Genomic DNA, 26,674 nt, shown 5'->3' on the forward strand with positions numbered 1-26,674 from the left:
TATGGCAAAATAAGAAAATTTGACGTAGTCTGACATAAAACTTGACATACACAGATTATTCTTTATGCTTTTCTAAAAGCTTGTGATATTTTAATAACTTCAAAAGAGATGGTTCATTAATAAAAATATTTTGATTTTGGCTGTATTTTGATTGCAAATCTGTGTACTGCAAAACAATCTCATTCCTTGCTTTTTCTGTACCATACCATGATTTTCACTTCATCACACCTTAGCAAAAGCTGTTGGGGAATGAGAAGACATGAATGGTTTGGTAAATGCTGTTGATTGTGAAATCCTCTGTACCTATGATCTCAAGAATAATGGTGGGGTTCTGGACGGAGAAGGTTAGAATGATAGCAGGTAGGAAGTCTCAACAGTAGTAGCAAATGGCTGTTTGGTAAATGCAAGGACCCAGAACCCTCCTAGTACTGCAGCTGTCGGTGAGTAAATGTTCATTTGATAAGCTACCAGATCACCTCTCAAAGTGATTTTGTCCAAGGGCAGTCCACTCAACACTCAATTACGCAGGGACTGAGTATACAGGACTTCAATTTTCTCCTTCCTTTTGAGAACCACTATCCAAAGGATAAAAGAAAAGTAGCACAGCACTCTGCTCTGTCATGATTATTGTTTACCTTTGGCTAAGAGGTGTCATCTCTCCAGCTTTCCTCTAAAACTTCAGGGTCTAATGGTCAAATCCCAGGACCAAACTCCAGGTGTTTAACTGTTGCATTTAAAATGTATTTATAACATATTATTATTATTATTTTGTCATTGGTTTGCAAGTACGCTGCAATATGCTATGTCCATTTTCCGTTTGACTAAATCAATTTGAAAACAAAAGTTTAAAAATCTAAACTGTGGGTTTTCTAGGGGGATTTATGTTTTAAGGAGTGATAATGAGGTCTAGAACATGTTATCTTATTTTTTGTTTTTTTTTTTAATTTTTATTTCTGTAGGTTTTTTGGGAACTGGTGCTATTTGTTTACATGAGTAAGTTCTTTAGTGGTGATTGGTGAGATTTTGGTCACCCATCACCCAAGCAGTATACACTCAACACAATTTGTAGTGTTTTATCCCTCACCCCCTCTCATCCTTTCCCCTAAGTCCCCACTGTCCATTGTATCATTCTTATGCCTTTGCATCCTCATAGCTTAGCGTGTGTGCATGCCCACACACAGACACACACACACACACACATATATACACACACACTACAATTCCTTTATCCACTAGTTGATTGATTGGCATTTGGGCTGGTTCCATATTTTTGCAATTGTGAATTGTGCTGCTATAAACATGCATGCACAACTATCTTTTTCGTATAATGACTTCTTGTCCTCTGGGTAAATACCCAGTAGTGGGATTACTGGATCAAATGGTAGATCTACTTTTAATTCTTTAAGGAATCTCTGTACTGTTTGCCATAGTGGTTGTAATAGTTGACATTCCCACCAGCAGTGTAGACATGTTCCTTGTTCGCCATATCCACACAAACATCTAGTATTTTTTTGATTTTTTTTGGCTATGGCCATTCTTGTAGGAGTAAGGTGGTATCACATTGTGGCTTTGATTTGCATTTCCCTGATCATTAATGATGTTGAGCATTTTTCATATCTTTTTTGGCCATTTGTATCTTCTTTTGAGAATTGTCTATTCATGTCCTTAGCCCACTTTTTGATGGGATTGTTTGTTTTTTTCTTGTAGAACATGTTCCCTTATTGATTGGTTTTCACATTCTTATGATCAATGACGATATCATTATCACCAAGAATTTGCTTAATACTTGGTGCCTACCCAGCCTGATATTAAACACAGGGTGGGGAAAAAGTTAGTTTTAATGTAGGTGCAGACTCAAATTCCTATGGGGACCGGTGAGGTAACCTAAATGAGCAAAGTGGTCAGGGTGTAAGAAAAACAGCCAAGAAACTGCCATGATAAATGGAACTGTATTTGCCTCAGTGCCCTGAAGACAATTGGGAGTAGTGTTAAACCAGAAACTTCTGAATCAGACACGCTCCACTCTACTTCCAGCTGATTGTAGCCATACAGGAATTTGGGCCCACTATTGTCAAATCTTGATTTTTCAAGAGAAACATGGAATATCTCTCTCTTAAAAAATATGAAATTTTTCCATTTTGGAACCAATCCAATTAGAAAGTAACAAACACACATTTTACAGTATGTGTCTGTACAGTGTGTGTTACTTCCTAATTGGATTAACTTTGTTACTTTCTAATTTGATTGGTTTTGCTAACAGTAATTTTCTATTACTGTTGAGAGTTCTTACTTGCTATCAATCTAAACCTCTCTGTCCAGAACCCACCATTATTATTGAGATCATAGGTACAGAGGATTTCGTAATTAACAGCATTTACCAGACCATTCATGTCTTCCATATGGGCCAAACAGAATGCTTCTGAGGGCTGTTTTTGGCATAGTCCTATGAACCTCAGCTTTCCAATGTAGTCAGGGGAAATAAGACATACAATTTATGTAAAAAGGATATGAAACAACAGTAAGTGCTGCATGCATTCCTCTTTTTATTCATTCAAACAATAGCATTTATTAAGGGCCTTCTAGCTTCCTTGCCCTGTGTGAGTTACTAGGGTTACAAAAATGAACAAAATTATTTTGTATTGTCAAGCAGCCTGGTCTGCGAAAAGAAACATATCATTAGATTTGTTATTAAACAGATCATAAGAGTCTAATAATAATTGGGACAATTAGTATGGTAGAATTTCAAAGTATAGAGACTTTTGAAACTGTCTTTGCATAAATTATATCATTGAGAAAAATTATATCCAACAGTAAGCTGAGCTAACCCACTCCCTATCTTGCCTTTCCCTTAATTATTCCTGGGCTTTTGGGCCAAGATAACTTTGGAAGACATTTGGGCTATAGTTTAAATGATAATAGGCCTTGCCCCCAAACTCAAACACTTTTATAAAGCTAATGTAAGGCTACAGGCTGGAGAGAGGAGGGAAGCCTGAGGCCTGCTAAGGTATAGACATAAATGATTGTCAGCCACTATTCCAGAGGTTATAAAACATGCAACTTCCCCAGTTATTCCTGTAATAAATTCACTATTGTAGAACCTAAGATTGGCCTTTTGAGATATCTTTTCAGGTTTTTTTGCATGTCTGACACCCGTGGTTCCATCTGGACCTGCCAATCTGACCCCTGTGGCCCCACCCAGAAGGTATTCAGCATGTAGAAGGACAGCTTTGACCTCCTGCGAGTTCATCTCCACCCCAACAAATCAGCAGCAAGCACCCATTACCTGGCCAACACCACCCCTTCCCTGAAACTGCCTTTAAAAAAGGCCTAACTGGGGAGCTTTGGACAAGAATGGTTTGAGTACTAACTCTCTCCCATGTGGTGTGGCTGTCCTCGTGTCTATTAAACTCTTTCAACTACCATGCCAAGGTCTTTCTTTATGCAGCAGGCAGTTACACTTTGCTGACATTTTTCTTAAGGTCATGGGAAATAATTAGCTTCTGTTTAAATTGTATAAATATATCCCCTCTATCTGGACTACACTTTAGTCAGGTTGACAGAAGCAGAAACAAGTCATAGAAGTACCTTACAGTCAACTTCTAAAGGAAGTACTGCCATAGAAGTGTGAGATTTCCTAGGAGCTGTTGTTATTAACCAATAGTTTTAACACCCTTTTAAAGCATATCGTCAATTATACTAAGTACGCAGGGCTATTTATTTTAAATGGGTGTACTAGCAGATAGCTATCTATTTATCAATACACACACAAACACATACATTCATTTACATAGTATTTTATTTCTTTTGCCACTAAAGACATTCTTACTTTAGCTACAAGTTAAATAACAGCAATGGCCACTTTTTTTTTTTTTTTTCTCACCTGCAAACTGTGGTGCAGATGGAAAGAAGGCACATAAGTGAATAAGCTGTTTTTAATTCTAGAACTCTTTGGTTGTGATAAAAATGGAAACTATGTGCTCTAGAAAAGCTGAGTAAATTCAAACTGTTTACTGTTAAATGCAACTTATTTATCAATTTAGGCAGTAAAGGTCTGAACACTCAAATTCTGTGAATGTCCTTATAAGCATTCACTTTGATGTGTAAAACTTTGTAGACTTGAAGGAGGGAGTGTTTGATTTCCATATACTTCCAAATATTCCCTTCAGGTAGTTTCCTCCAAAGTTGGAATATTGTGGCGAGTAAGGAGGAAATTAAGGATTGCTCTCTGAAAGTTATTTTGTCTTTCTAGGTGGAACAACAATGTATTCATTAGTGATAACAATCTAGATATGAATGATGTAATGAAGTATCTGTTGAACTAATGAGATGGGAAGCTACAATAACCTATTGACTATTTTGCTAAATAAAATCACCACCTTCAAACATAAAAACAATTGTTGAAAAAGCTTCTGTCAAAAATAAACCCTTCAATATTTTATGACAGGTATTATTGACAGAATAGAAGAGACTGGAATTTCCTATCACTGTGGTTGGCTTTAAAGAATACAACTTTTAACACATTTTTCATCACTGTAATAATACAGTAATGATTAAATTCCCCTTAAAAAGCCCAAGGCATCTATTTGTTTCATGGAAACTTCCAAGTGTCCTCTGTACAGACTTGTTCAAGTGGGAGTTCATAAACGCAAGAACAGTAAACTTCAGCTTATCTAACATGGCCAAGGAATGGTATGTTCTACTTAATCAAATATTCTTGTTGTTGGAGAGCTGTTTCACATACCAGGCATTTTAATTTTCAAAGAGTAACCTTTGGTTACCATTAAAGCTGCACTCACATAGCCTATAGTTTGCTTCGATGCGGTAATAGAAGCTCATCTCCTTTATCCCCCACAAGGTAGTTCTTCTATCTTTAGGTGCTTTCCAGGATTTGGCCAGAATTTACCCATGGACCCCTCCTATTGTAGTTCTCAAACTGCGAATTCTGAGATTCACTGAGAGTCATCCAAGCTCTCAGTGGATCTCAGAATTTTTGCTCTGCCTCAAACCAGCCTACCAAACATTTATTCCTTATGTGTGACTGGTTGGCCCCTTGTGGAACCAGTTTGAGCTTCAGTCTTTTAGTTGATAATTGTGTAAACATACTAACTATCCTTGAATAATAGTTGATTGAAAGAGCCGATTTTGCCTCTTATGATTTAATTAAAATAAATGATTTGGAATCATATAATGATATAAACTTTTGTAATATATAAGGACTCTACCTTACATATCGTCTCTAGCCTAAATGCTTTATTATAAACACAATAGTTGCATTCTTGAGTGACTGTTGTATTCTGTGCACTATACTAGGTGCTTTACAGAAGTTATCTCCAGGACTCATTAAAAAGACACAAAGAATGCAATATATATATATATATATATATATATATATATATATATGTTGGAATATTATGCAGCCTTAAAAAGAGGGAAATCCTGGAGGATATTATGCTAAGTGAAATAAGCCAGACAAAGAAAAATAGATCCATGACCTCACTTTAATGTGGAATCTAAAAAAGCTGAATTCATAGAAACAGACAATAGAAAGGTGGTTATGGGGTTGGGGCAGGGGAACGGGGAGATGTTGGTCAAAGGGTACAAACTTGTAATTATAAAATGAGTAGGTTCTGGAGACCTAATTTATGGTGACTATAGTTAATACATTATATACTTAAAATTTGCTAAGCGAGTATAACAAGTATTCTCACCACAAAAAAAGGTAACTATCTGAGGTGATGCATATGTTAATTAGCTTGATTGTGGTAATCATTTCACAATGTATATGTATATCAAAACTTCGTGCTGTATACCTTGCATATATATATTTTTTATTTATCAGTTATACCTACAAGCTGAAAAAAATACACACAAATAAACAAAGCAAAGCAGAACTGTAAGATAAATTTAATAGAAGCTTTGGAAATTACTACCCTATGAGATCGTCAGCAGCGGAGCGGGTCTTCCATTCTTCCTGTACAATGTCTGCTGTTGGGTCACTGCACGCTGCTCTCGGGCTGGCTGCCTACTCTTTAGAAAGTCTGGGTACTTCACTCCCACCAACTGAGAAGTGTGCTTATTAAGATCCAGTTTGCTCTCAAACCTATTTATGTCAACTGACATTGAATAATTTCAACATAAGGTGAACAAAAAGAGTGTTTTTTAAAAAATGAAAATAAAGTCTAAGGCTTTGCAAAATTTTGATAAAAGCCAATTGCTTTAAAAAAAATACTGTCAAAGTAGGTTTGGGTGAGACCCCTGTAGAGGACTGGGGGAAACCATAAAAACCCAGGAGAGGCTGGGCGCAGTGGCTCACTTCTGTAATCCCAGCACTTTGGGAGGCTGAGGCAGGCGGATCACGAGGTCAGGAGATCAAGACCATCCTGGCTAACATGGTGAAACCTCGTCTCTACTAAAAATACAAAAAATTAGCTGAGCATGGTGGCGGGTGCCTGTAGTCCCAGCTACTGGGGAGGCTGAGGCAGGAGAATGGCGTGAACCTGGGAGGTGGAGGTTGCAGTGAGCCGAGATTGCACCACTGCACTCCAGCCTGGGCGAGAGAGTGAGACTTCATCTCAAAAAAAAAAAAAAAAAAAAAAACACAAAAAAGCCCAGGAGAATTCTCACACTGCCTTGTCATACATTATATACTCTCTTGTTCAATTTTAGAGATAATGGAAATGGTAATAATGCATCATGAGTGAGGTTAGTACAAGAATGAGAACTTGGAACTCTAACTGGTGGACTATGTCACTCAGGGTTCAGGTGCAGGAAACAGAAACCACTTTAGATATTTTAAGTTAAAGGGATTTAATATAGGCAATTAGGTCCTCAGGATATAGGATTTTTAAAAAGGGCAGGAGGATGAGACTCTTTTGTGGCCTGCCAGGAATGACTCCCAGAACAAATACTCTGAAACTGGGCCACCAGGGTTGCTGCCACCTCTTTGTGATCATGACAGTGGAAAATCAGGGGGCGTCTACCTCCAACACCACATGTGTCTTTTAACACTCTCAGGGACATTGCTTCAGGAAACCCCAATAACTCTGGGGCCAGGCTTGCCCATCCAAAACAGCCAAGAGTTTCTGTCCTCCATTCATCTTCCTTGTGCAGGCCAGGGGAACCCTGATTTGCATTCAGAATCCTAACTCCAAAGAAATGTAGGATCTGGAGGGTTTTGCTGTTCATCCTCTGTATACAGGAAGGCACAGTAGAAGAGGTGTGGGATTGAGGCTGAGTATCCAACTCCCTATCAAATTCCCCTAGAAAAGAACTGGCTTTCTTTCTATGAAAATAAGTTGGTGAATTAACGTGCTATTAGTTCTTTATTAAAATAAAACTTTTGATATGTAGCCTATTTTACTGACCAATTATAAGATTATTTAAAATCTTATAGAATTATTAAAATGGGCAGGCTTAGTGGCTCACATCTGTAATCCCAGCACTGTAGGAGGCCAAGGCAGGAGGATTGCTGGAACCCAGGAGTTTGGGACCAGCTTAGGCAACATAGGGAGACTCTGTCTTATAGATGCTATCTCCAAATAAGGTCACATTCTGAGGTACTGAAGGTTAGGACTTCCACATACCTTGTATTTATTTTTATTAGTATTTTTGTAACATAGAGTGTTGCAGATAAGGCATTTCAGCAGGTATGTTTTGAGCACAGACTTTGTGCAACACTTTGTGTGGGATGTTCATCCGGGAGAATAAGGAAGAGGAAAGCAAAGATGACCTGATCATGGTGCAGGTTCTTGAGAAACTTAAAGTCTACTGAGAAAGATGGATGCACACGCAGATAACTGTATTACTAAGCAGCAATAATTTAAGTATGAAAGGCTCTTTGGAGCTGAGAAGGACTGTTCCCCCCTTACATAAGAGGGAGGATCAACACAAACCACAGACATGTAGTTTACGTAGTAAAATGCATGTACTTAAAGTGGATGGTATGGCATGACTGGAGCCAGTTTATCTGTTCATTTATTGCTTAAAATAAACTATGTTTATTATCACCTTATTAAAGAAGTACCTATTACTTTTAAAAAGGTACTTCTTTTAAAAGACGTACCTATTACTTTGCATCATGGTTGGATGGATTTTTTTCCTTTTCTCTTTCCTTTTCAGTGGGTTTAGTGGAGGAGGAGTTGGGAAGCTTGAGTAAAACCCTTATTCTGCCAGAAAATGTAGCAGTTATATGTAATTGGCTGTCTTTACTCAGAGAAACAGGAGAACCTGTGAGGTTCAGCATGGTGGACTTTGATTAAACAATGATTATATATGAGGCAGTTGGATCCTGCTGCAAATGCTGGTTGCACAACTTCAGACAGAAGGAGGCACTACAGGAAAAAGCCAGCAAATGTACCCCATTACTGCATCCTGGTCTATTTATGATGGGTGTCCACCCAGGTCTCTGGGGACAGCCTAGGTCACACTGATCTTGGGTCTCCAAACACTCCACCAAGAGTAGTTTTAAAATATGCCCTTTAAGTTGATTCCTCCTCAAAGAAGCCTAAAACATATAGGATTCTTGGCAAACTCTGTCATCATGACATTATATAAGATTTATAAAGCCCTCCTGAAGATTGCTGTGGGATTATGGAAGCTTCTTGGGTGCCTTCTGGCCCCTCTAATCAACTTTTCACACTGTTGAGGAGATAGGGGAAGCAAACTCATCATCACTCCAGGTGTGTATCTTCTCACACTTGATCTTCTGAACTCAGAGGACAGAGGTCTGATTATAAGAATCATTCTTTATTACCCAAAATTTCTATAAAGAGCATGTTTTGTTTATCTGAGCAAAACTATAGCATGAGACTAATTATCCCTCTTGGGTTTTTGTTGTAATTAAGCTACACTTTCCCCCCTGATTTTTAGAAATTTAGCTTTTGAAATAGAAGATAAACTAAAGAAAACTCGTTCCCAGTTAATTTTTTTCCATAATTTTTTTCAGCCTTTGAAACACAGAGGTCTCTCCCCACCTCCCTATTTTTTTTTTTTTTTTTTACACTGAATACATTGTTTCGGCTTAGTTATGGATTGTTTTCTGAAAATTTATCTCCTGCCTTCCAACTAAATTTCAACATAGAAGCAAGTGCTTTTATTCTCTCTTCTTTCCCAGATATATAAAGTGTCTAGTTCTTGTGTTATTGGCAAGATTATGTTTCCTTTGTTTTCTTAACCTCAACTTCTTAAAAAAAGCTCACTTCATGCTTCTGCTCCAAGATTGGAGAGCTCAAACATTTATAACTCCAAAAACAACATGTTGCCCTACAGAAATTTACCACTTGAATTTGAGCAGTGTTGAGGGGTATGCCATCATGATAGGCAGCAATGGCAAAAGCAAAGGTAAAAAGAAGAAAAAGAGTTTTTTGAAACGTGAGCTTTGAATTATTTGTCGGACTAAATAAATAGCATTACCCTATCTTCCCTACCTTATGCAGAACCACATTTTAGAAAATCAGCACCAGCCAAAAGTGTAATGCACCATGCCGCCACTTAGGTAGTTACGCATTATTTGAAGATATTCCTTAAAATGCCTGCTAAGCCACTTTTATCTCTTCTGCTATAGCAGAGGCACAGAGCAGTAGAAAGCACCTAAATAGCTTCATGTTATTCTTTACTTGAAAAAGGAATTATAGTCCCAAGATCACTATAGCCATGGTAGGCACTCCTAAAACAAATGTACAGTTCAGGTCTTTTAATTTTATGGTTATAGATAAATGCAGCGAGATGAGAACAAATAACTTAAACAGTGATTAGCCTTAAGTCTACTTGTGTCCACACAAGATTTGAGGACAGAATGAATCTTCTATTTATTTTCTGGGCATTTCTTAAAACTATGTTTGTTCCTATTAATCCATGAAATATCCATTAGTTCACATACCCACCGTTTTTTATATTTGTAGCTCAGCAACACAAAGACAACAAAAATATAATAATAACAATAAACCAGCAAGTAAATTAACTTACTGTTGTTTGTTTTGTTTTGTTTTGAAATGAGCGTCAGTGAATCTAGTGCTATATCTGCCAATGTCTTGCTCGTATCAGGAGCTCTTAGAAAAAGTTCACACCTAACAGCACTATGAGTTGGAAATGCCTATTTTAGATGTGTTTCTCCCATGTTTTTCCTCCAAAATCACTCAGTGAACCTGGTTTTACTTGACTTATTTTGGAGTGACATCCTCAAAGCATGCTGAGGACTGCAACTACCAAATATAAAGCTGGAAAGAAGTGATGCTGCCTGATGCTAGTGACAAGTTGTTCCTCGTGTGGCAGACAGATCCAAAATGGATTAATGTTCAAGCCAAGCCCTTTCACCTCTACTTTCTCATGAGGAGTGACAGAGAAGAATGTGTGGCTTGTCCATAGACCTCCTGACTCTTCTGCCACCTTTGAGTTGACACCACTTTCTGATCTGAGACAGTTTGTCACTTAGGGTCAGTAGTTTTGCCATTCAGTGAAGTTGTGCAATGGATTTCCTCTGTGGTGGGAGGAAGAGCGGGAAAGAGAGAAGGAAAGAGAGAGGGATTGGGGTGGGGTAAGAAATACAGAGAGAGAGAGAGTGAGAGAAGGAGGATCTCTTTTACTAAATGTTATCTTTGCCTTTTTAATTGGTATTTTTAGATAATAATAACTTTCCTATATTAATAGCTAAACCCTGTCCTTATTATCCATTCAGTGTGTATGATATGCTCATACCTGTGAGGCTCTGTGATGGGAAATGACATAGTACTCTTTGTTCCCACAAGTTCTTTTTGCCACTTTTCCTGGCCATGGTCTCATCAAAGCATTTGGAAAATGTGCAGCTGTGGTCTTCCAGGAGGGGACAGATATTGTACTCATCAAGTCGGTACCTGGTGTCTCCACTCTCTCATGACTTAGCCCTTCCCCTCTCTCTCCATCCAGCCATGTGGTTTGTGTTGAATTAACTGTCCTTGCTGCAGGATGAGGCCCTAATGTGTTTAAGCTAATCACGATTTCCTATCCCTTGGGTCATGGTGTTTAGCTCAGGGTTGGTCATGTGTTTTTAGCAAGGGAGCCTCAGGGCTTTTTGTGGCCTTTCCAACTCTGGCCTCTACCTCTTGTTATGAATGAAGATGCATTGAGCGCCGTGTGCTCTTGGCACTCATGTTATGACCAGAGGACAACAGCATCAGGCAGATACAGCAGACGTCAGAGAGGGGAGATGCAAACAAATAGGGTGTTTTGGTTGTTCCCTGTAGCCCCTGCTACCGCTGGATGTTTCAGTTATATGTGATAGTAAATTCCTTTTATTAAAGGCTGTTTGATGGCTTTTTCTTATTTGTCACCCAAATGAACCCCAAAGGGTCACAAAAACCTGACTGAATTTCAAAATACTTTGTCATTAATTCTTAATTGGTGGTGGGAACTAAAGAAAGAAAACACCAATTATGGCAAACCATCGTGAACAGTGAAAGCTTGACACTAACAATAATACATAAGACCTGAAAAGTAAGACCACTGAAGTTTTGCATCAAATCAGCCAGATTTCTCCCTTTCTCTGAACTGAAGAAAAATAGTCTACATCATGGCTGTTTGTTTTAACTTAAAAAGTGTGAGGAAATGAGCATCCAGCCCCAAGCTACAGTAAACAGCTCGTTCAAGCAAATTACCTAGAACAAAAGAAACACCTCTGACATAATGTGGGGGTCCAAGCCTGAAAATAATAGGGTGCTCAGCAAAGTCCCAGAACCCCTGTAACAAGAGTCCGGTAGTTCTAATAGCATTCGGAGCCGATGGGAAGGAGTACACTTTTAAAATGTGGTACAGTTGGTGCTGAAGTCTCTTTACCCTTGATTTTTCTTTTCCCTCCTGAATAGGAAAGCAGAGCTAGCTCTGTCATATTGAGCCAGTTGGTAATGGGCTCTGCCAGGCGTGGAAGAGATAAAAGCCACCACCTGCCTCACCCACGCTCCCACTACCCCATTTCCCGGTCTCCGGTTGTCTGCACAGCTGCTGACAGCCAGTCATTGTTCCACCCCAGGGCTGCCTGGGAGCTCAGCCGTCCCAGTCTCAGAAGCACAATTGCAGTTTGAATGCAGCTCCTGGGTGGGTTTCCTGTGCACCTTGGCCATGACCCCTTGGAGGGCTGTATGCCTGCAAGTTGAGCAGAGTCTGATCATACACGGCTTAAGTACTTGCCATGTGCTAGGGCCTATGAAGAGGAGAACACAAACCAGCGTTACAGGGAGGGAAAAGGGTTTGAGCAAAAGCAAGAGAAGAAAAAGTATGTATAACAACATTTTGGGGGCATCTATTAGTTTTCTGGCTGTCCAGGGTCTACTCATCTTACTTGCTGAGTAGAACCCCTCTTTCTCCTCGGGTATTTCTCCCAGGCCTGGCCAGTGAGAGCATTGCATTCCCCCCTGGCAACTGTGATTGGGTCAGAGATGGGCAAACGACTTAGCTCAACGGAGCCCCTGAGCCTCATTGCACAGACCTAGCTTTGAGAATGAGGGAGATTCTCTTCTTTCTTTCTACTTGAGAGGAGAATTTATAAAGAGGAATAGTCGAAAGTAAGCCTGAAAGAGCATTTTGTGGCGAATATATTCTTGCTTCTTGGGCATGGTAGACACTGTGATAAGCAACTCAGAACCACCCCCTACTTTAGGAATAAAGGACTTGTTCCCCAGCAGCTGGGAGTGAGGCCGGTAGACAGTCCTCAGCTGTCAAGCCCCTTTGAGGATTGCCTCAACTGAAGAGAGCTACCGTGCGCAAGGCCATGCCACCTTTTTGGTGTAATCCACATCCAGTGACTGATCAAAGTAGGGGTATAGAGGCTTGACTTTTTTGCTGCAGTTCAGGACAACTCTGGAAGGTCAACCCATCTTCACCGTTCCTTCTAGGGCCAATTGAAACTTCCCTTGAGGTTGCATTGCAGCTCCCTCTGCCCAATCCTGCTTCTGTCCCTTCCCTTCTATGGCAGTGTATCCCAAGAACCCTCCCTAATAAAGCTCCTGCAGGTTAACCTACCTTCCGGGGAGCCCAACCTACAACACCAAGATAAATTGCTTGTATTTTTTCCTGGCGGTGGAGCTTAGTGACTGAAATGAAGCACGATCACTCTGAGCAGAAGGATGGCAATAAACTGAAGCATGACTTAAGAAGATGATGCAAATCATCACATTTCTCCTGCCTGTAGCTCAGGATCCAAACACCAGTGAAAGCCATGGCCATGCACTTCTCCTTTTAGGCCATATGGCATTCAGTGTGCAGTTCACTATTCAACAAATTGACCACTTGTTTTGGTTTTATGCAGGCACAATCTGAAAATCATAGTTCTGCTGTGAACATCAAATACCTTTTAATGATGTTTGACATGAAAACCACCATATACTCTTATACTTTCCCCCTGGTTGTCTGGTGTGAAGCATCTTTTAAAGAAAATTTATGGTAGTTACCTTTATAGTGGTATAACTCTTACCAAGTTTAAAATTAAAATGTTATCACAAGTGGCATTTCCCATCCCATTTCAAATGTAGAGCACGGCGAGAAGTCTCAGGAAATTAAAATATTGCCTTTAAAGCCCTCCTTTTATGGTGATGTGAAGGAAATTGCAGCACACTAGCATTTATCCAACTATCAATATTTTTTTATAGTCTAAAATATTTGCCAACATTTTCCCCATGTGAAATCTATTATATGAAATGATTAAAAACAAACATCATGTGCACTATACGTTGGAGATGCTTTTAATAACTTGGAGTCAGAGTAAATGATCACCAGGGATCAGAGTTAATACGGGTTGAAAGGATGCCCTTAAAATCATGATGGTGGCCTTGTATTAAGCTTGTGGTTTACATGCTTTTTTCTGTACTGAATCGCTAAAATAAACAGGCATTCCTCCAGTTAATTGTGTGTGAGTGTATGTGTGCATTGCATATTCACACATTCCATATTGCTTCTGAAACATAATTTTATGTAAATGATTGTAAAAAGCAGAAATCTAAGCTACCTCAGTACTGTTATATAACCCGTAACAGATTTGCCAACCCAAAAGCCTAATTCTATCGTTAAGACCTAAATTCATATATTTTATAAAATATATGATATTGATGTTGTCCATAAGCTTTTTTTGATGCGATTCCACCTTATACAAACACAGTTTTTATTGTGCTCTTTTGTAATAATTTTGTATAATGTGGTATCTTCAAAAGCGAGACCAGCACCTATTCGTTTTTAAGTCCTACTACATAGGACCATACGGCATGTTGCATTGCTACTTGAATCTTTTTAGAATGGATCAGGATGTCCCAAAAATCTTAGAAGCTGTACTAATCTCAACAGTATAAATACTATATACTTATAACACTATTATATAAATGTTTAATAATTCAAACTTCTTTTACAGTAATTTAGTTTTTGAACTTTTAATATTAATTTTTTCATTCTAGTTTTTTTGTTTTATTTAACATTTGGCTTCTTCAGAGGAACTGCAACCAAACTTTAAATTACAGATTTATTATTCAAGAGTCACAAAATTCTATGAATATAAAAGAAACTTATCTAATTGAACTTTCAAATCATAGTTTCATAAGTTTATACATAACCTTCATACATCTAAAGTTATTAATGCTTAAAACTGTACTGTGACTTTTGAGCACCCCAGAAGTCTGGTTGTTAATTTTTTTTTCTACATTTTTAATCTCCTAACTATGTGTGTTTTTTTTTGGTAGTACCCCCAGCACACGATTTTCCTGGTAAGTACAAGCATGTAAAATACAATTTCCTTGCCAGTTAATGTTCCATACACTCTAATTGTGAAAGCCACTGTATTTAGTGACAAATTTAATCTTCAGTACTTGGAAGAGGGCAACATGGGTTAAGATTAAAAAAGAGGACATAATTGCTGAGTTCTAGGTATCTTCACATTTTTAAAACAAAGGTTCTGGAACTGATGTTCACGAAACAGGTCAGCCCCTCACTGAACCAGTTCTGCTGTGTTGATAAATTTCTTGTTAGAACTATGGCAGGAAGCAAAGCAAAATGATTATAGAAAAACATGTGCTTTAGCAGCAAGATGGTTATTTGAGCATATAGTTTTCCTCTTGGGTGTCCTTGAATAGGCCTATGTTGAGTTGAAGGGAGCCAAGATCATAAACCAGACATAAAGAGCTCTAAGCACAGGTTTAGAAAACAGAAGCTTCTTGGAACCATTTTCTATTTGACAGAAACAAACCCTGACTCAGCCTTTTCATTTTTCCACATAAGTACACTGAATTCTCTTCCCCATCCAAGGTGTGGATCTTTCTGGAAAAACCTCTAGCTGAAGTTTTTTTACGTCTGCAAGAATTAAAGGTCACAGACTCTTGTTTCTAGACAACAAGGACAGTTCACTTTCTGGGTGTTAATGAAAATCCTTCTATCTTGAATACTTCCTGAGAATACTTAGAGTATTATAACAGTCATGAAAAGAAATGATGAAAATACAATCACATGTTATGGGTGGAGGACAGCAGGGTGCAGTGTATCACTTCTCGGTCTAGATGACACTTCAAAGTCCCTTCTTTCTTTCTAAAACTGTCCCAGGCTTCAGACTGCTGACTCTCCTTTCCTGTTCTGAGCTGCTACAGTCGATCCTGATATGGTTTGGATGTTTGTCCCCTCCAAATCTCATGTTGGAATGTGATCGCAATGTTAGAGGTAGAGCCTAGTCGGAGGAGTTTGGGACACTGGGGCAGATCCCTCAAGATGGCTTGGTACCCTCCCCACAGTAATGAGTGGGTTTTTGCTCTATTCCTTCACACAAGAGTTGGTTGTTTAAAAGAGCCTGGCACGTCCCCCCCCTCTCTCTCTTGCTTCCTCTCTTGCCACGTGTATTAGTTTGTTTTCATGCTGCTGATAAAGACAAACCCAAAACTGGGAACGAAGAAAGGTTGAATTGGACTTACAGTTCCACATGACTGGGGAGGCCTCAGAATAATGGTGGGAGGCAAAACGCTTGTCTTACATGGTAGCGGCAAGGGAAAATGAGGAAGAAGCAAAAGTGGAAACCCCTGATAAACCCATCAGATCTTGTGAGACTTATTCACTACCACGAGAATAGCACAAAAAAGACCAGCCCCCATGATTCAATTATCTCCTCCTGGGTCCCTCCCACAACAAGTGGGAATTCTGGGAGATACAATTCAAGTTGAGATTCTGGTGGGGTCACAGCCAAACCATATCATGCTGCCCTTGGCCCCTCCAAATCTCATGTCCTCACATTTCAAAACCAATCATGCCTTCCCAGCAGTCCTCCAAAGTCTTAGCTCATTTCAGCATTAACCCAAAAGTCCACAGTCCAAAGTCTCATCTGAGACAAGGCAAGTCCCTTCTGCCTATGAGCCTGTAAAATCAGAAGCAAGGTAGTTACTTCCTAGATTCAATGGGGGTACAGGTATTGGGTAAATACAGTCATTCCAAATGGGAGAAATTGGCCAAAACAAAGGGGTTACAGGGCTCATGCAAGTTTGAAATCCAGCAGGGCAGTCAAATCTTAAAGCTCCAAAATGATCTCTTTTGACTCCATATCTCACATCCAGGTAATGCTGATGCAAGAGGTGGGTTCCCAAAGCCTTGGGCAGCTCCGCCCCTGTGGCTTTGCAGGGTACAGCCTTCTTCCTGGCTGTTTTCATGGGCTGGCATTGAGTGTCTGTGGCTTTTCCAGGTTCACAGTGCAAGCTGTCAGTGGATCTGCCACTCTGGGGTCTGGAGGACAGTGGTCCTCTTCTCACAGCTCCACTAGGTGGTACCCCAGTAGGGACTGTGTGTTGGGGCTCCAACCCCACATTTGCCTTCTGCACTGCCCTAGCAGAGGTTCTCCATGAGGGCACCACCCCTGCAGCAAACTTCTTCCTGGGCATCCAGGCATTTCCGTACATCTTCTGAAATCTAGAAGGAGGTTCCCAAACCTCAATTCTAGACTTCTGTGCACCTGCAGGCTCAACACCACATGGAAACTGCCAAAGCTTGGGGCTTCCACCCTCTGAAGCCACAGCCCAAGCTTTATGTTGGCCCCTTTCAGCCATAGCTGGAGTAGCTGGGACACAGGGCACCAAGTCCCTAGGGTGCACACAGCATGGGGACCCTGGACCCAGTGCATGAAATCACTTTTTCCTCCTTGGCCTCTGGGCCTGTGATGGGAGGGGCTGCTGGGAAGTTCTCTGACATGGCCTGGAGACATTTTCCTAGTGGTCTTGGGAAATAATATTAGGCTCCTTACTACTTATGCAAATTTCTGCAGCCGCCTTGAATTTCTCCCCAGAAAATGGCTTTTCCTTTTCTATCGAATAGTCAGGCTGCGACTTTTCCCAAACTTTTATGCTCTGCTTCCCTTATAAAACTGAATGTGTTTAATAGCACTCAAGTTACCTCTTGAATGCTTTACTGCTTAGAAATTTCTCCCGCCAGATACCTTAAATTATCTCTCAAGTTCAAAGTTCCACAAATCTTTAGGGTAGGGGCAAAATGCCGCCAGACTCTTTGCCAAAACATAACAAGAGTCACCTTTGCTCTAGGTCCCAATAAGTTCCTCATCTCCATCTGAGATCACCTTAGCCTGAATTTTATTATCCATATTGCTCTCAGCATTTTGGGCAAAGCTATTCAACAAGTCTCTAGGAAGTTCCAAATTTTCCCACATTTTCCCGTCTTCTTCTGAGCCTCCAAACTGTTCCAACCTCTGCCTGTTATCCAGTTCCAAAGATCTTTGAGTATCTTTTCAGCAGCACCCCACTGTACTGGTACCAATTTACTGGATTAGTCAGGGTTCTCTTAGAGGGACAGAATTAATAGGATATATATATATATAGAGAGAGAGAGAGAGAGAGAGAGAGAGCTCTAAGCACAGGTTTAGAATATATATATCCTAAAGGGCTAGGCCCGTCTCTCCTTTTCACGTTTTTCTGCCTGCTTTATATTCGCTGGAAGCTGATTAGATGGTGCACACCAGATTAAGGGTGGATCTGCCTTCCCCAGCCCACTGACTCAAATGTTCATCTCTTTTGGCAACATCCACACAGACACACCCAGGATAAATACTTTGTATCCCTCAATCCAATCAAGTTGACACTCAGTATTAACCATCACACCATGTGACATGCCTGTTCCTCCTTTGCTTTCTACCATGAGTAAAAGCTTCCGGAGGCATCCCTCGAAGCTGAGCAGATGCTGGTGTCATGCTTGTACAGCCTGCAGAATCATTGGCCAAATTTAACCTCTTTTCTTTTACCAATTACCCAGTCTCAAATATTCTTTACAGCAACACAAAACAGACTAATACAGACGCCTTGCTAGGTTTGCTCTGCTATAAGCCATGAGGTGTAATGGGACTTTTATTCCAGTTTTCCCTTCTTCCTCTGAACACACACACACACACACACACACACACACACACACACACACACACGGAGAGAGTTTTCTTGGAAAGAAGAAAGGAAGAAAACATTTAATTCTCATTAGGACCTAAAGCTTTACAACTACACAAAGTTATGAGCTTCTATTGTGTGAGAACATTATATCATTTAGTCATTGAAATAACCCCTTTTATAAGTCAAAAACAAACCAAAACAAAATTTAAAACCCCAAAATGCAAAGAGGATGAGCAATTGTTTGTAGTCCAGAAGCTGGTGGGTGGCAGGTTTGTCTAACTACAAAGCCTTTTTCCACTAACACCCCTGCCGACCCACATGAGAAGCAGAGAGATGGTGACAAAAAAATAGAGATTTCTATATTTACCAAAGCCTGGAAAAGTTGGTACCACTTATGGCCTCCTTTTCTAGACTCTTGACTAACAGACAGCTTTCCTTTTTTAATGTCCAAGGGTGGAGTTCTTTAAACCTTTTCGTTACTTCATAGTCCAGATCATACTAACTGTGTCTTCTAGAACGTAATGATACAGTTAGATGAGGGCATATTACTAATAAAAGAAAAAAATGAAGGGGAGAAGAAGAAAAACAGTTAGAGACCATTTGATTATTCTTGAATAGGATTGGCAAACACTTTCTGAAAAGGGCCAAGAATAAGTATTTTAGTTTTTGTGTACCAAGAGGTAAAATTGAGGATATTGTGTAGGTACTGATATAGAAAGAGAGAAAACAAATTTTTACAAACATTTTATTGATGAAATTAAACATAATAATAATTGAATACTTAAAATATTAACTAGTAAATAAGAAGACAATTTATTTTAGTAATGAAAAGGATGAAATCATTTTTGGGTGGGTAACATTTTGCTTAATTGTTGTTCAAAATTAGTTTTCCCTGTCATCAAATTGATCGTAAATACGTATTGATAAAAAGCATTCTTAGCATCTGGGTTATACTGAAAGAGATGGGAGGCTGGATTTGACCTGCAGGCTATAGTTTGCCTACTTCTGCTGCAAAATCTCATGTGGATATTCACATCTCATGGAATCTAGGAGAAGCCACTACTGTGTTCTCTTGGTTTCCCAAGTCCTCACCTGAAAGGTGATGACCTTAAGTCCATCCTTAAGGAAGGACTTATCAAAATTTTTTCCTGGGATACTTCTATCTATACTTTAAGAATTATAGATAAATGGCTTGAGACACTAGGAGAGAGGAGTTAGAAGTTGTCTAAGTGAAATTTCTATAAGATCTATCTGAAAAAATTTATATGAGTTTTGAAAATTACTCTATGTTGTGATCATATTTGTTTCTTGAAGCCTGTGTCTTAAAACCAAAGTCAAAAGAAGATTCACCATATTGCTAAGTAAAGGAAGCCAATTTTAAAAGGCTACATATTGTCTGATACCAACTGCAGTCATGAGCCACTTAATAATAGAGATATGTCCTGAGAAATGCATTGTTAGGCAATTTCGTCATCATGTGAACATCGTAGAGTGATTTATGCAAACCTACATGGTATAGCCTACTACGCACCTAGGCTATATTGGTATAGTCTATTGCTCCTAGGCTACAAACTTGTACATGTTACTGTACTGAGTAGTGTAGGCACATACAACACAATGTTAAGGATTTGTGTATCTAAACATGTGTAAACCTAGAAAATATCCAGCAAAAATACAGTATTATAATCTTATAAGACCACCATTGTCATATATGTAGTCTGATGTTGACGGAAGTGGTGTAGTGTGGCGCATGACTCTATCTGACACTCTGGAAAAGGGAAAACTATAGGAGACTATATACACATATATATGTATACATATGTATACATATATATGTAATGTGTGTATACGTATACACGTGTGTGTACGTATATGTATACACACGTGTGTATACATATATGTATACACACGTGTGTATACATATATGTATACACACGTGTGTATGTGTATACACATGTGTATGTGTATACACGTGTGTATGTGTATATGTATACACACGTGTGTATGTGTATACACATGTGTATATGTATACACATGTGTGTATGTGTATAAGTATACACATATGCGTATACACGTGTGTGCATGTATGCACATATGCGTATACACGTGTGTGCATGTATGCACATATGCGTATACACGGGTGTGCATGTATGCACATATGCGTATACACGGGTGTGCATGTATACACATATGCGTATACACGGGTGTGCATGTATACACATATGCGTATACACGGGTGTGTATGTATACACATGTGTATACACGGGTGTGTATGTATACGCATAGTCTTCTGTATATATACATATATGTGTAGATGTATATGCATATAGTCTTCTATATATACACAGATACGTATGTATGTATGTACATATACATAGGAGACTATATATATGCACACATATATGTATACATATATGCATATATGTGTGTGTACATATATATGTATATGTGTGTGTACATATATATATGTATATATATGTGTATTTTTCTCATGGAATGCTTCACAAGTTTCCATGTCATCCATGCACAGGGACCATGCTAATATTCTCTGTATCATTCCAATTTTAGTATGTGTGTTGCCAAAGCAAGCACAAGAGACAATAAAAATACCAGAAGTTGCCAGGCATTGGGCAGGGAAAGAGATGGCTGGGTGGAACTAATAGTAGTGAACTATTCTGTATGATACTGTAATGGTGGATACATGTCATTATGCTTTTGACAAAACTCATAGAGCTATGTAACATGAAGAGTGAACCCTAACATAAACTATGGACTTTAGTTAATAATAATATATCAATACTGGTTCAGTAACAAATGTACCACACCAATGCAAGATGCTAATAATACAGGAAACTGAGAAAGAGGGGAGAGGAGTGTATGGGAACTCTCTGTACTTTCAGCTCAATTTTTCTGTAAGCCAAAAACTGCTCAAAAAAATCTATCAATTAAAAAAATACATATATTTATGTGCCTATACATCTACTACTGTGCATGCAAACAAGCAAAGTTAGCAGGAATAACTGTTGCATTATGTAATCCTTCCTAATATTTTTTGGTGTCTATTTTATTTATTAGTAAAGAATTACCTTGAATATGGTGAGTGTTAGCAATTATGAAGCTATTATTATTTGTTGCTGTATACAACATTGGTTGTATCCCTATGTTACACAAACATGACAGATATTTTAGCTAATTAACCTATAATTGCAGGGTTCCTACCAATGTAGGCAACTGCACTTTAAATACCAATTCACAGTCTGAAGTATTTAGGATCTAATGGCAGAAAAGCTCCATTTTCTGGCTTTCTTTTCATTGTTCCCAGTAGTATTATTTCATGTTTTTATTGGTGGTAGACTTTGATTTTGTATCATTAAAGTTGGATAGAACATATTTTATGGAATTTTACTTGAAAGAGACTATTTGAAGAAAAATAGTCTATACAATTTATAAACATGACTTAGAAATCTTGTATTCATGTGACAGTCTCATTCACATTTAATCTTTAAACTAGACATTCACAACAGAATTTTAGAGCATTCTTGCACACACTGGTGATATATTCTAAAGAAGACAAGACGACCTGCTTCTCCACAATGACGAGTAAGCAGCAATTAACTCTTCTCATTACATAGCTTTATGAGTTTTGCCAAATGCATAATGACATGTATCCACCATTACAGTATCATACAGAATAGTCCACTGCTACAAAAATGCCATGTGCTCCACCTAGCCATCTCTTCCTCTGCCCAACGCCTGGCAACTTCTGATATTTATATGGTCTCTAGTGCTTGCTTTGGCAACACATATACTAAAATTGGAATGATACAGAGAATATTAGCATGTCCCCTGTGCAGGGATGACATGGAAATTTGTGAAGCGTTCCATAAAAAATTATATATATATGCATATATGTATATATTCTCTGTAGTTTTTTCTTTTCCAGAGTGTCATATAGAGTCATACACCACAGTTCTATACCCCTGTTGCAGTTACTTTTACAAGACCTTGGAGGATGTGTACTGACCACATGCCCAGATCAGGCTTCAGTTCCCTCAGGTACATTCTAGTCTCATGATGCCATCATTTGCTAGAAAGTGGCACAGAGTATTAAGGGCAGCTCTAGAAGAAAAAGCCTTGGGCCAGAATCCCAAGAAACACTTACAGCATCTATAACTGGAAATATAAGATCATTCAAATACTTTTGAGTTTTAAATGGGCATTTATATCTTCAGAAAACTCTGAGAGGCTTACTTGGGCCACCATTCATAGATCCCCCCTATGGAGAAGGGTTAGGAGCTACATATACTCCAGCCCTCACTCTTGGCTCTTAGATATGTCTTCCCAGAGAGGCCATGCTTTCCTAATCACGTAGAAGCAGCACGGGCTAGGCTAGCATCACCCCTGTTGATGACCCAAGGTATTAGTCTGTTCTCACACTGCTAATAAAGACATACTCAAAACTGGGCAATTTATAATGGACTCACAGTTCCACATGGCTGAGGAGGCCTCACAATCATGGCAGAGGGCAAAGGAGAAGCAAAGGCATGTCTTACATGGCAGCAGGCAAGAGGGTGTGTGCAGGAGAAATCCCCTTTAGAAAACCATCAGATCTCATGAAACTTATTCACTATCATGAAAACAGCATGGGAAAGACCTGTCCCCATGATTCAATTACTTCCCATAGATTCGCTCCTATTACATGTGGGAATTCTGGGGGCTGCAATTCAAGATGAGATTTGGGTGGGAACACAGCCAAACCATATTGCCCAAGGAACACATCAATGATCACTTCTCACACATTTTCACTGGAGCACACAGGCTGAACTCCATGAACTGTGGTGTCTTCATTGGTCAAATGGGGATAAAGGTACTACCACCTTGGAAGCCTCCTGTGAGGATTAACTGATTTAACATGTGAGTGTTCAATAAATATAAGCAGGTCCTATCCTACTCATAGCCTAGAATTTTCACAATGATTAAAGAAGCATGTAAACTGGACCTCATAAGTCCTCAATAGTGGATACCTTTATTGCTGATAAAATTTAATTAGATTTATCTCTCCCACCCTACATCATTCTGGTCCAAAGAGCAGGAACTCTGTAGAACTAAGTTTAGTACCAAAAGAGATCTATTGAAGGTATGCCATATTCTAGGCATTAAAAAATACTACTATTCATTACTTAATCCTTAAAATTTCTCTTTGAGATTACTATTTTATAGTCTCCATCCAGATGAGAGAATTAAGCAGCTTTAAAATCATGAATTTTAACAGGAAGGACAAGAAGGAAGAGGGAGAAGAAGAAAAAGAGGAGGAAGAAGAGGAAGGGGAAGAGGAATGAAATTAATATGTATTCTTAGAGTAACCTGTGAATCTAAATTAATTTGGTTTATTTGAGTATATACCTAATTTTCGAGTGATTTGTAGGGTTTCAAATGGTGTTAGCAAATTAGTAGATGTTTAATATAAATATCATAATAAAAAAAACATTTGTTAAATCATATGGGAATTTTTAAGTGATACTCTATATTGCATTTTATATTAATATTATATTTTTAAAATAAATTTGTAACGTTCAAAAACATGTTTTTCTCTAAACAAACGAAATACAAAGTTAACTTCTTTATAATTCTATACCTATCCTGTGGTTACTATAGATTACCACTGACACAAAAAATTTTTTCCATACTACTATTTAATACAAGAATTGGAACAGACTATTGATCTAGTTTTAACAGATTTAGTGTTGTAGGTATTTTGTTGAAAAATGATTTCCATCGATCAAGAGATTGCTTTTCCCTCAAGGGAAATGAGCCCCTGTCTAAGGTACCAACCTCCTCATAAATAGAATTTGTAGGGAGTTCTTACTTCCCCCCACGAGGATGTCATACAGGTTTAAATTACTATTCTTTATCAAAAGAAGATTTCTCACCATTAGTTAAACACAAAACACTCAGAATATGATATCCTGAGTTTTCAAGTGTGGTGACTTTCCAATGTTGGTTTTCTTGTTTGTTTGTTTACACACTTAGGAATTTTAAGAAAAATATAACTACATGAAGACTATTTTTTCACAGTGGGGGTATTATTTTCACAATAAAAATTATCCATATTATTCCATCTTAGAAAATTTGAGAATTACATTTTATAATTTTTATTGTATATCAGTTTTAAAATTCTTGTTAATGGGGGAGAGAGGGGGTTGTGTGTGTATGTTCAATGAATCAGTACAAGCTTCCGATATTATCAGTCTAAGTCTTGGGTGGTGTCTACCTCCTTGCTTCAGAAGAGGCAGCTCTGATGGTCTCCTCAAGTTCCTTGGCCAGACCCGAAAGCCTGGGCAGTGTCACCTTCCTAAATAGGTCTGTTCTCAAGAATTAACTGCTGCTTAGTGTGACAAATAGGAAAACGAAAAAAAGGGGGTGGGGGAGGGCACAGATGAAAATTCTCTACCCCTCTACCTACTCCTTTCACCATCCTCAGGGGCTCCTGATACACCAGCCAATAGATCTACACTATCGTTTCTGATAGTTTTAATAACCCAAATGGGCTGAATTATCTATTCCAAAGATCTGTACAGTAGGGTTTCTCAATTTCTGCACTGTGGACATTTTGGGCTGGATGATTCTTTGGTCTGGAGTAGGGAGGGGCTGGGGTGCTGTCCTGTGCATTGTGGGATGTTTAGCGGCATCTCTGGCCTCTACCCACCAGATGCCATTGGCACCTCCCAACCAAAACTGTGCCCAGATCTTGCCAAATGTCCTCCTGGGGTAGGGGAAAAAATTAATCCCCCTCAACGCATTGAGAGCCACTCCTTATATGGTAATGCATTAGTGAGAGGCAGAAAAAGGGAAAGCCTGGATCAGGAAGGTAAATCCTGTGGTGCAACTGTCTAGTGGGATGCATTTGCATGCTCTGTTTCTATGTTCCTCTGTTATAAGGAATTAAGCCTTACAAGAAGAGTATGCAACTAAAATATTAGTACCTAGCTGACAAAGAATTTATAACTCTGAAGTTACACTGTGGTAGACTAGTATTTCCCAGTCTTCCAAGGAGGAACATTAATTAGTTCTCTGAAAACAAAAGCTTCCCTGGTCTCTTTCCTCTGAATGTACACGAACATATTAAAGGTCCTCGAGTATCCAGTGGTAAATAAAAGGCATTTACCATTGTTTAAGGTTAAACAAAGTTCTTTAAGGAAACAAGATTCTTTTCTAATACCCATTCAAACCCTTTTGTTTTCAACAATTTGTAAAGTTGTTGAATACCATATAAACCATTCCCTCAAAATGTAAGGATTTCTAGGTATTCTCTTATCATAGATTTCCACACTAATTTAAAATATTTACACTATCATCTTGTTACTAGAGTCAGATTTAATTGGGACTCAGAATTTTACTTGAGAATAATGTTTTGTGTTTGTAAATGATATAATAATATATATATATTTTTTATTTATTTATTTTTACTATCGGTTCCCATTCAATAGCCATGAGTAGACTTATGGGCTTAGTTAACTCATATGACTCTTAATCAGTGGATCAATTGCCTGCATCAAAATGTGCTTCTGAGTATTTACTTATTTATGTATGTATTTTATTATTATTATCGTTGCTAAATACACCCAGGGAACTCTGCCGATTGCCGAAGGAGCTTTGGAGATATCAATAAAAGAAAATGATCTAGCACAATTGCATGGGCCTGACCAATAAGAACATGCCAATAAGCATTCAGAGCCAAGCTCATCAGCTTGCTAGGGCACTCGGTCTGGAGGCAGTCTGGCCTACACAGAGGCTGATGTCTTAGTGGAAATCAGGCTCAGAGTCAAGTGCAACGCAAAGAGCCAGGGAGAATGTTCTCCTGCAAGTTCATCTTTACATGATAATAACAAGACTTAATTAAAAATCACTGGTATTTTCTCTATTTGTTTCCTAGGCAGAAAGCTCAAATACCAGACTGTCTGGTTCAAAATTGAACACCTGGCAACCCTAATGATTTGGTTTACACAGTGACTTATATTGTGTGGCAGATTCAGAAATGTGGCGTCAGTGGGGGTAGGAGTGGGGGAACACAGACACATTCAGGAGAAAAAGACCTTTACTTTCATCTTTATATGTTTAATTGGGTTAAAAAAATGTTTCTCGGGAAAAGGAAATGTTTTCACCTATTATTCCATTTTATTATAGGCATGTCCATCTCTTTGTCTTATCATGTTTCCGCTTTTTGCTTTCAGTGCCAATTTACATAGCTTTAACAGACTCTGATGTCTACCAGATTTGATTTTGGTGTTCCTGACATAGGGCTCTGTCCT

The 26,674-nt window shown here is 38.7% G+C and overlaps 1 protein-coding gene and 2 non-coding genes across 11 annotated transcripts in view; 2 read left to right on the top strand and 1 right to left on the bottom strand.

The window, feature by feature from the left end:
- Positions 1-26,674, top strand: part of MACROD2 (mono-ADP ribosylhydrolase 2) — a 2,047,165-nt gene that overhangs the window by 998,182 nt on the left and 1,022,309 nt on the right. The window lies entirely within an intron of this gene.
- Positions 20,851-20,957, bottom strand: LOC112206630 (U6 spliceosomal RNA). Its single transcript, XR_002941038.1, has one exon. It is a non-coding gene; the product is annotated as a U6 spliceosomal RNA (small nuclear RNA).
- Positions 22,150-22,256, top strand: LOC112206627 (U6 spliceosomal RNA). Its single transcript, XR_002941035.1, has one exon. It is a non-coding gene; the product is annotated as a U6 spliceosomal RNA (small nuclear RNA).

Source organism: Pan troglodytes, chromosome 21, assembly GCF_028858775.2.
Source record: "Pan troglodytes isolate AG18354 chromosome 21, NHGRI_mPanTro3-v2.0_pri, whole genome shotgun sequence".
In the NCBI taxonomy this organism is placed as follows: domain Eukaryota; kingdom Metazoa; phylum Chordata; class Mammalia; order Primates; family Hominidae; genus Pan; species Pan troglodytes.